This window comes from Diorhabda carinulata, chromosome 9, assembly GCF_026250575.1.
Source record: "Diorhabda carinulata isolate Delta chromosome 9, icDioCari1.1, whole genome shotgun sequence".
In the NCBI taxonomy this organism is placed as follows: Eukaryota; Metazoa; Arthropoda; class Insecta; order Coleoptera; family Chrysomelidae; genus Diorhabda; species Diorhabda carinulata.
Genome location: NC_079468.1, coordinates 7,891,084 through 7,902,544, shown reverse-complemented (window position 1 = coordinate 7,902,544; position 11,461 = coordinate 7,891,084). Strand labels below are relative to the sequence as shown.

The 11,461-nt window shown below is 30.7% G+C and overlaps 1 protein-coding gene across 2 annotated transcripts in view; it reads right to left on the bottom strand.

Annotated features, from left to right (window-relative positions):
- Positions 1–1,794: 1,794 nt before the first annotated feature.
- The window catches only part of LOC130897867 (uncharacterized), a 248,697-nt gene continuing 239,030 nt past the window's right edge, over positions 1,795–11,461 (bottom strand). For both annotated transcript variants that reach the window (XM_057806806.1, XM_057806807.1), the window contains exon 7: positions 1,795–3,862. The gene's annotated coding sequence lies outside the window, so the exon portion shown is untranslated. The remainder of the gene's footprint in view (positions 3,863–11,461) is intronic.

Below are 11,461 nucleotides of genomic sequence, written 5' to 3'. Positions count from 1 at the left end.
AGTTTATTAGGCTTTGGATTAATATAAATTATTTGCTGCACAAATTACAATTACAGTAACAAAATATCGATAAGAAAAAAGATTTATTTCTTTAGTGCAGGATCACGTTAGAGTCATTTCCAATTTATTCAATTGATCTACCCAAAACAATTCCTTTCGTATCAACACTGCTTTCCATATTTATTAAAATAAAAATAGAAAATACACAACTTATTTCTTTCGAAAAGATGGCTAAAATTTTAATTGGTTTTTGAAACATCTTTGATTATAATGTTAAATCAAATTTCAAAAATTTGTACATCCCGCTTTTTTCTGCTTAGCTTTGAGAATCATTATTGTTCAAAATAAATAGGAGTATTACGGAAGAGATATATGTATATAAAAAAGTTTATAGCTCTTTTTGCTTGAACAAAAAAATATACAATTTTATTTACGTCCGTCTATGCATGCGCAAATGCTCTTAGACGTTCTCATTTTTTTGTGAAATTCACTATTTATAATTAAGATATTTAATTCTGATACGTTTTTTCTTTTTAAATTTGTGAATTATATATCTAGCAACAAAATGTTTGTATTTCTTCCTTTCACTTCACAGGATCGACAGCATAATTTTTTTCACACATTTTCAATTACGAGATGTGTGGTATTTGCAACACACAGCGACCTGAGAATATTGTGTACTGGCCTATTCTCTAATTCATTATTTCGTAAGCCGATGACTTAAAGGAAAAATTCTGGGAACCGTCCATTTTTATTTTTTAACAAGCTATTCGTGACGAAACCTTTTTATTTTTGATGTCATCAATGTGAGCGTAATGACGTCATCGCTGAAATAGAAATATGGATGTTGAAATACATTATTTTTGACAGGTCATTTTTATACCTATTCAGTCATATCTGAGTAATTTATTTCTGTATTTGTCTAAAAAATTAATGAAATTGTATTATCCTACTTTTCAAGTATCTATAAAAATGAATCAAGATGAGTGAAATCAGGTGACCTAGGCGGGCATTCTATTGTTCTTTTTCGACCTACAACAAGTTCACCTGGCAAGGAAACAGACGAACCATAATATCCTTTTATGTGAAATTCAGAGAGAACACACTATAATTGCACAGGAGCGATGAAAACACCTCGTCGTATGTAGGAATGTGAAACTCACTTGGCGTTTTACAGCAGAAAACGTATTTTTAATGACTTTAAAAGAACACTAATGTCCAAAATAATAGGAGTACTGTCTATTGGGAACTTACGTTTCCAGGTTAGTCTTCAGCAGAAATGACTTCGGTAGAAGTTGAAAAAGCGAGGGAGAAGTTGAAACTAGGCAATACTTTGTGAATTCTTTGCACTAAGTAAAAGGTAAATCGTTTGAGGAGAAGGACGCAAAAATATAAAAAAGATCGCTAGACTATAGAAGAGAGACTATATGAACAGAAATATAAATATTAATTAAATAATTTAAAATCTGCATTTAACACTTTTTGTCGATTGGAAATTTCAATCTTTTCTGCTGCTTAAATTGATCCTGGTTTGTAAATATTTTTTACTTTATTTTTGTTGATTGAAATGACTAGACAAGATTTGAAATAAATTGATATTTATATAAATTTAAGAAAGAAAGCTAAATTTTGGCACAAATGAAGCTAGATTGTAGATTATTTTGGGGAGTCGTATTAGCTTTAAAACCACTCTGCACCCATATCTAGGAGGAGTTGATCATGAGTTGCTTTTAATGTGTTTAGGGCCGTTTACATCCAGGCAGAGATATTTGATTTTAGATTTATGATATTATATTGGGGTTCACCTATTCAAGCATTCAAGTGATTGTGGCCAACCAGTTGAAAGCCATACCAGTTGAAAACTGTTACAAAAATAAGAATAACGATTAACCAGAATTACCTACGTTATTTGAAAGAAAAATAAATTATTTAGAAAATAAACCAGTTTAATTGGTTTTCCCACACATCTCGTACTGCATAGTTTCCCAATTGACTATGTCTACAGGTTTGTCGAATGTTATTTAAGTTCTTTTGTGTTATCAATGTACTGTTGCCAACTTAATCAGAATTTATTTTAAAGCTTACAACATATTTCATTACGGTTTATTGTGGTTATGATAATTACTCTTATTTTTTTCTATATAAATCTCAAAATGTAATTTTATATCATTTACAATTTTGCCGCTAGATTCATATTTTTTTATGCTGAAAATATTCAAATTTCAAAATATGCAAATAACAAGTATTTCGAATAATAATCCCGTATTTCTCAACTTCACAAGTTGTGCCATATTTACTTTATATATTCATGTTCGAACAATATTTGAGAGGAAGCAACTTCAATGTTTATCGAAATTCTACAAATGTTTGGTTGAAGATCTCTTTAGTTTAAATTTTCACGTAAATATATTGGAATTTGGAAATATTATTTACATTCCCAACATACTCGTATAGAGAGTGCAGGTTTAACTTATTGGGATCGTAAACTTTAATTCTCAGTGCAATTTATCAATCAAAAATTTCTAAATTTTCAATTCATTCAATTTGGCATATCTTGATCGGTTTTGAGAAGCGTTTGAGGTTTCTCCTATCTCTCAGTTTCTTTATCTACGAGTATTTCAGCCTCCCAATTCCTTTTCTTCGCCTTAAGTATCAAGCTATATAGTTATGAAAGTTTGTAGAAAAATGATACAGTTTAGCACAGTGTTGTCCTTTTAGATTAGTAACACACAGATGAAATTTGAAGTTAGTTTAAATATGTTTCGCCACTTATAGTTTATTCTAAGTAAAGCTTGTTCTATGCGGTCAAAATTATAAATTAAACTAAAAAATTGAATGACTAGTTAAAAGACACTGATATGGTACTTGTAGTTCATACAGAACAGTAATAGTAAATTTAAAATGAAATTAAATTAAGAGTTCCCCAACTTTTAACTTCTCAGTTTAATTTTAAAGTACAGAATACGTCAGGTCAGTCTGTATTGGTGGTATTGTTTTGTTTACAATATGTTGTTTATTATTTGGCTATAAGAATATTATTCGTGTTATTGCGCCGATTTACGCCGAGGTGTTTTATTTTTAAAACTGATATACAAAAAAATAGGAATAAGTAATGTCTCAAAGTCAGCAATGGCCTTTAGACGATGGAACAAAAACCAAAATCAAAACCAAGAAAGTTGAGTTTAATGTTAATTTTAATTTAGTTTCAATTTTGGCTGCAAAAACCAAGCTTTAATCATAATTTACATGTATCTATTGATACAAGGTGTTTTATTTAACTGTTAACTTGAGACGCTTTCGAAATTTAAGTTATCAGAACTTTATTTTAGTAAATGTTATTATTGTAAAGTTTTAGCGACAGCTCAAAACAATTCTACAACAAAAAAGTTTTGTAAAATTCTGGAAATTAGACTAAGCATTTGAACTTTTGTTGACATACAAATAAATGGATTTAAATAGATAAATATTTACCACTTACATTATTATATATATTAAAAACTATAAGATTTTGTTTGATAAAATGACTTTTTATTCTTTTATGAAATTTAACGTTTGCTGTAATTTGTTAATATGGCACATTGAAAAATTGAATATTTTCAAGATGAATATTCTCATAGAAAATATAAAAATAGGTACATTCCATAACTGGTGCAATTATAATATTTCTTACTATCTACTTTCATTTCCCTCACGAAATTTCCAAAATGTTTTCTTCCAATCCGCATGATCAAACCGTAACCAAAAAAGATATTTTCCTTCTGATTTTCTAATCGTCTATTGTGAAAATACGTATTCTCAATTATTTCCTTGATGGAATTCGGCAAAAGCTTCAAAATCTGACGCTTTGCCGACGAAGTCCCACCTGAAACGACTCGCATATTATAATTTAATAAATCAATATTTTTTTAAAAAAACACTCTTTATTTAAAATGCATTGAAAAATGCACATTGGTAAAGTTGGTGTTTAAGAATGATTCAAATAATTGATGCTGATGATGAGTAAGTATATTGTGTAAATATAGGTACAGAAATATGCGTATAATCAGTTGGAGAATCTGCGGTTGACTAAAGTAAAAATTTATTGTCTTGGCTTCTTTTAAAAATAGTTAAAAGCCTAAATAAACATTACAATTAAAAAAAAAGCACAATCTCTTGCCATTTAGAATCAAATCGATATCAACTTTTCCTGCATTCCGCAATAATTTGAAGACATTTACTGGAAAGTGCCTTCTACTCTGTAAACAACTTCTAATAATAATATTTAATTCCGCGCATGCTGCATATTGGTTTAATTTTGCTATGAATTCATATACTAATTAAGTATTACCTAGTACTATTACCTATAATTTTGTTATTCAATGAGGTTTTCTTCTGTAGATTGAAATTTTATTTTATTTGTATCTCTATTTAGTTATATTAATGTTTGTTTTTTAGTTTTTACAAGCTTTTATTTACAAATTGTGACAATTTTTTAACAATAAAGAATTTCTCTCTCTCATTAAGTGTGGCCGTTTCAGATATTATCCTCTGTCTATTTTTTACTTTGCACATCTTGTGAGCAAATATTAAAGGTCACTTTAGCCAAATTTATATACCAAAATTACCTCAAAAGGAACATCCTGTATATTTTCAATGCATTGAAAAATCTTTTATCATAATGTTCAAGGGCTTCCGAAACCTAACTCTATCGTCTAGTTTCATGAATGAGAGAGTAATAAAAAGATGAAGATTAGTAATCACTTCATTTCGTTAAGAGTTAAAATATTTTTGCAAATAGGCTAGTTGACGAAATTTGGAAATTAGTTTAAAACTATAGCTTAGCATCTATCTCACCCCAAAATTAAATTATTTTAAGAAAAATAGGTTTTTCACGTTAGTATTTTGAGTTTTTAGAAATGAACTTGATATTGACCGCGAAAAAAACCAAGACTGTCATAGCGTCTTGAATGACGTCACACCTCGCGAAACAGCTGTGTTTGTTTATGACAGTCAATTGTGTTTTCTAATAAATAATGAATTTCTCGTATTATAGATACTGTATAGTGCCTCAATGTAAAAGTACAACGATAAAAACGCCAGACGAATTATTCATATACGTTCCAAACAATAAAGAAATACGAAGAAAGTGGTTAAAAATGGCAAGGAGGTAAGATGCTCTTACTTTATCAACTAATTCCACAAATTATTTCTGTGACGATTATTTTGATGTAAGTATCAAACAAAATTTGAGGTATCTATTTATAAATGTACAAAATGTATCATAATATACCACACATAACATATAAAATGTTATGACTTAATTAAGTTAATGTTATTGAAACTTTGTATTCGCTAACCTCAAAATCAGTTAAGAATTTTCATTCCACAGTGAGTAAATGCGACTCTCTGATTGGTAATTGCTAATTAAATAAGACTTTGTTTGTTCTTCACATAATACTTACATATAAGTTTTAACACTGCGGACTTTCGATAGTAGGTGTTCGATGCAAAAAATTTGTCAAGCATAACTGCGTTAATTTTGGGCAAATTACTGCAGTTTGCTTTGTTAAATCTTGATTCCATGGCAAATTATACCTGTCTTTCAAGATTAAACTAAGAACGAACTTTATTAATTTAACAATAATTGCTGAAAACTTGAAATAACCTGGTTACTTTATACGAAAATGACGTCACACTTTTCTGATTGGTGTTTAATGTCACGTGATTAAACGCCTCATTTTGTCGATTTTGTTTTCCAAAAATGTTATTAATCTTTCATTATTTCTGTAGAAAAGTTGTTTTTTTATTTACTAATTATCATGGTTAATCATGGTCATGTTTAGTGAAAACAAGCCTATTTTAACTCGAGTAAGTTCGAATCAAATAACATTAATAAATATATAATAAATATATCGTATATTCATTTATATTTTCACCTAATTAATCAGCTTTTAACTTCCAAACAGCAAAAGTGCAATTTTTCACATTTTTCCATAAGGTACGGAGAGCATTATGTAATACTGGTTATATAAGGGCTTAAAGTTTTTTACTTAAATTTCACTAATCTTTTATATTTTTTTATTGTATTATTTCAACAAGATTTAAGAGGTCAAAATTGAACAAATGGAATAAAACCTTCAGTTCTACATTGTCTTTGGTCAAATTCAATCACATTTTTCTAAACAAGTTTTTTAGTTTGCTCATTTTTTTTATCGGTGTCTGAAAAAGGCCACTTGTCATTCTGGTCCCAAGACCCTGCTCTTGCGTCTAAAAACGTGCAATAAGAAAGTTTCCATTCGACTTCTTTTACACTTGATGATGATAATTTTGATATTTGAATAATTGTATGAAGATGATGTACTTATTTCATTTAATAAATTAACACATCTTCAGTCATTCATTCTACATTATATTATCGGAAATTCCAATTTCTTTAAACTTCACACGGTCTATATGATTTCATCCTTTCTCTTACTAATTTTAGAACACTGTTAAGTCATAAATAATTCGAACTGTCGAAGCTGTTTTCAGAATCGGGAAGCGAATTAACGAATACATAATTGTGTATAACAGGCAAATCAACTTTATCTACTCAAATCACGAATCCACACAGTTACAGTGCAATTAACTTGAGCATGCGCGTCACTGAAAAACAACACTTCCGGGTAACGTATCCAAAATGGACTATTTTTTATAATACTAATACGACAAAAATCATGTCTATTGGTTATAAGTTAGTTTTTAATAAAATTTTGGTTACAGCGCCTGGACTAAAGATGTCAGATGTACTAAAGGTGACAATGGTATCTGAGTTGTTATTTTAGTTGTAATATTATTTAGAATAGCTAGATAATTTTAATTTTCTTTGTTATTCTAACATTTTAAAAGATGGAACAATATTTTCTTCAAGAAAGGATTTATATAATTTCAAACTTAGGCGTATGCCATGAAAACATACTTCTGTCGTTAACGGTATATGCACAAAAGTGACCTGAAAGAGACGGAAAGACAAGTTTTGAATCGGTGCTACAGGCAGTGATGCTTACAGGAAACAGATGCTTACAAGGAAACAGATATTAAAATGGTATTAGAATGAGTAGTTGAGACTTCGAATACAAGCTGCAGAAAAATTGTCAGACATACAGGCTTAGTTAATTCTAAAATTGTTGGAAATAATAAATATAGGTTCCATTCAAACAATGATATACAAATAAAGATCAAAGAGACGAGAGGTTCTTCCTAATCAATAAAAATGATCAACAGCAAATTTACAATATTACAACATTAAAGGCCAAATATTCAATACTACACAATGCTGGGCCTTCATAGGATAGGAAAACCAATTTTATGCAAGTGAAACAGTGACTGATCGAACATTCGATAGATAGTTTTTTCCCAATTATTAAGAAAAAAGATACCGCCTTCCAAATGATGGTTGGTAGTAGATGATTTGCATTTACTTAAAAACCTTCCCTTTCTTTCCCTTCAGGGCTCTCTGCATCATGTACTTCACGAGGCTCATAGGGTTTTGACTCTTGTCCATAGTTGATTCGTTGTTGTCTATATGATTCCTCCAACGATCGATCTCGAAAAACGTTTCTTCGGAATCGCCGTTGTAATCTAAAAGTTTTTGTTTATTGGAGTGTGGTTTAGGACCACTTTGTAGATTTAGGTGTTAAACGAACTGTAGCCCGTCATCAGCTGGGTCAGAAAGAAATTCATATCACCCTACGATTAGTTAGCTGAATGTGGTCTTGCCTAGAGATGTGTGGGTTTGGGGTACGTGTGCTTAAGGGGTTAGGTGTATTTAGAAACATGAGAAAATAATATTTTCAAATAATTTTTTCTCACGACTAAATTATTTTATTTTCCAAATGTAAAAATATAGCATTATATATACCATGTTTGTGTTGATCCAGTTCTAGCAGAAGTTCTTTACGGTGACTATCACAAATCTTTGGAGATTCATCTAAAATTTTCATACAAAAAAAACTAGTTTAATTAATAAATAATCTAGTGCCTGATTGGAGCTTTTTTGAATTCACAGAATGGCAGCGTTAGGAAATTTATTTCGGGAAAAAACTAATATCTATATAAAAAAAACCTTCGATTATGCACTAATTTCTTATGTTTTCTAGAAAGCTATATAAATTTCATTGAAATCTACCCATTGGTGTTTGAGTTAAAGTGGTCACCAGTTAAAAAAACACAGCTTTGAAAAAAATGCATTTAAAGTTTTACCTTTGATTTATGTACAATAATACGAAATATTTATTTCCTTACACTAAGTCATCTATTTCTGGGCCTTAGTAGCTCTTCAGCTGTTGTGGAAGTTTCCAAAATATCGATTAGTTGTTGTCTACTTAGCATTCTGCCATCTCGAGTGTCATCGTTAACGCGCTTATTCACCACTTTCACACGTGCAGTATCCGTTTTTTCGGCATATCGATAAAAATTAGGCCCACAATTAAGTGTATTCGTTATATAATTTTTGGGAATATTTTCCACACTAGTTGGTTGAAGCTCCCATGATCGTTTTGATTAAATCCACAGAAACATCTCGAAAGTAAATTTTCATTATTGAGATCTTTATAAATGGACTTGATAGCTTCTAAAGCATCAGGAGGTAAAGGAGTAGCGAGCTCTCCTCTTGCTTCAGCGTGTTGGTAAGAGCACCACGAATTTTTGCCTTTTGGACACATACGAGTACAATGATTCGGATTTTCATCGCTCTAGCCGTAGTGACAAAAAGTTGCAATTATAGCAGATTTCATATCTTCAATATCACAATGTGGACGTATCGATAGTATACAGTTAATTTTTTATTACTTTCCCTGTCAGCTTACCAAGATCTTTTTGTCTAGTTTTCAATGTAAGTAATTAAGTTCCCGTCCACTTGTTATTAAGACCTATACATTCCTTCTTATTTACGGTAGTATTTTTGTAAGAATCTACTTTTATAATTTCTGTATAGGTCTTCAAATCACCATCGCCAATATAGTTGGCATATTTAGTAGCTCCTAATTTTGTTTCAGACTGCTAAAACATGTCGACCATCGCATCAACGTTCATTTTTCCTGAAGACCCCTTGTGATTAGCAGTACACTCATCTTCATGTAATTCATGCCATTCCTTGAACTTACAATATACTCTTTTAATGTTTACATAAAAAATCTTTCCAGTAAAATTGCCAATTTCGTTGTTTCCGGATTGAAAATATTTTTTCATTTCACTGAACGCGACTTACAAATATTTTGAGAACTCCGAAGTTCTCTTGAAACTTCTCCACGTCCCATAGAGAATTACTTGAAAAATAATTTATTTCAATGCACACAATTATCGATTGCTCAGTGAAATTACCATACGCATACTGGTATCAAACAAATAATTTTCAGGACTTAAATTACATAAAAATTGTTAATATGGATATTAAGAAATATACAGAGTAATATTTATGTATGGAACCTCTCAAATATCTCTTGTACGATTTTTATAAATTTTTGTGCACAAAGGTCTTGTGATCCGGTCGGTATTGTGGTGGTATTTACATTGTTGTCAGATCTTTTCCTTCTCTCGAAAAATAATGAACTTTGTTATTTCAAATATTTTAATGTTATTAGGATATGATGATAGGTGTAATGTCAACAAGAAACGTGTAATATCTTTAATAACTTATATCCTAACCTAAGTAAATTAGTAGAAAAGTTTAAAGAAGCTAGTGCAGTAAAAGATTTATTAAAATTAGGGCGCAGAAAAATGCACCAACTGAAAACAAATCTTGTGTCCTATTAGAAGACAATCCATACTTAAGTACTAGACAAATATCTAAATTCCATACATACAAAGTAATGTTGGTTCAAGAGTTGTCAGATGACGATTTTGATAGACGTGAAGCAGATCTAATGATGGAAAAATGTTACAATCAAAACGATCCAAATTTTATAAGTGATGCTATCTTTTGCGATGAGGAGACTGTTTGTATTAATGGAATAAAGGAAACGTAAATCGGCAGAATTGTAGATACTGGTCACGTAACAATCCTCGTTGGATGCGTGAATCCCTCACCCAATATCCCGAAAAACTGATTGTATGGGCTGGAATAATAGGCGACAAAATAATTAGTCCCTTTTTCACTGCGGGCCACTTAAATGGTTGGGGATATTTAGATTTATTGGAAAATAGTATTTTCAATTACATTTAAAAAAAACTTTTTTCAGATAATAACAATATCCCAAACGACAATATTTATCTACAAGATTGGTGCCCCACCTCACTATGCGCGTGTGGTGAGACAATATCTAAATAATGTGTTTACCAGAAGATGGATTGGAAGGAGTGGTTTTATCGAATTGCCTCCGCGATCATCCGGCATGAATCCTTTAGACTATTTCCTGTGAAGTCACTTAAAAAACATCGATGATAAAACAAAACCTGCCAATATTCAGCAATTAAAAGATAGGATTACCACAGAGATAAGAATAACTGAGCAGTCAGGGATGTTGTAAAATGTATTGCACACACTATAAATGTCTTATTTTGCTTATACCACTTAACGTCATTTCTTTCAAATCATTCTTCATTTTGTCTTCGTTGCGTACATTACTATTTTTAGTAAAATCCAACCTTAATGCCCGTAGCAAAAAGACTCGATGTGCACGTGTTGAAAGAGCTCATGAATCAGTCGAACAGAGAGCAGAAAGAAATGCAGCTCAAAGAATTCGCACAGCTGAAATTCGTGCACGAAAACAGCGTGATAATCGTCGACAAGAAAATGCATTGAGAACCAGGGTGGCACGTCAACAACACACAGATTCATATAGAGAACAAAACCAAGAAAACCATCGAACCAACCGCGCAGTAACACGTGGATCATTTGTTCGACTTGCATTTAATTATGAACTAGACATCAATTACTCGGCTGATTCCAAAGTTACTATTGCTGCGATGGACAAAATTTGCAATTATTGTCAGGCGTTAAAATTTCGCAATGAAACACTCGGCATGTGTTGCGCATCAGGAAAAGTTGTTTTGTCACCACTCCTTACTCCACCTGAACCTTTGAAATCCCTTCTTTCTGGCATTTCAAATGAATCAAATTTATTTTACGCAAGAAACGAAAATTTAATTCTTGCTTCCAAATGACGTCGTTTGCAGCATCCAAAGTTTGTGATTTGTCATCTGATGGTCGTAATTTTGAGACAACATTTATTCAATTTTAACCTATTGAATCTTGTCGAAATATATAGTAAAAAAATATAGTAAAAAAATATAAAAAATTAGTGAAATTTAAGTAAGAAACTTTAAACCCTTATTATATAACCAGTATGACACAATATTCTTTGTATCTTATGGAAAAATTGCACTTTTGCTGTTTGGAAGTTAAAAGCTGATTAATTAGGTGAAAATATAAAATGGATATACGATATATTCATCATATATTTATTAATATTATTTCATTCGAACATACTCGAGTAATAATAGG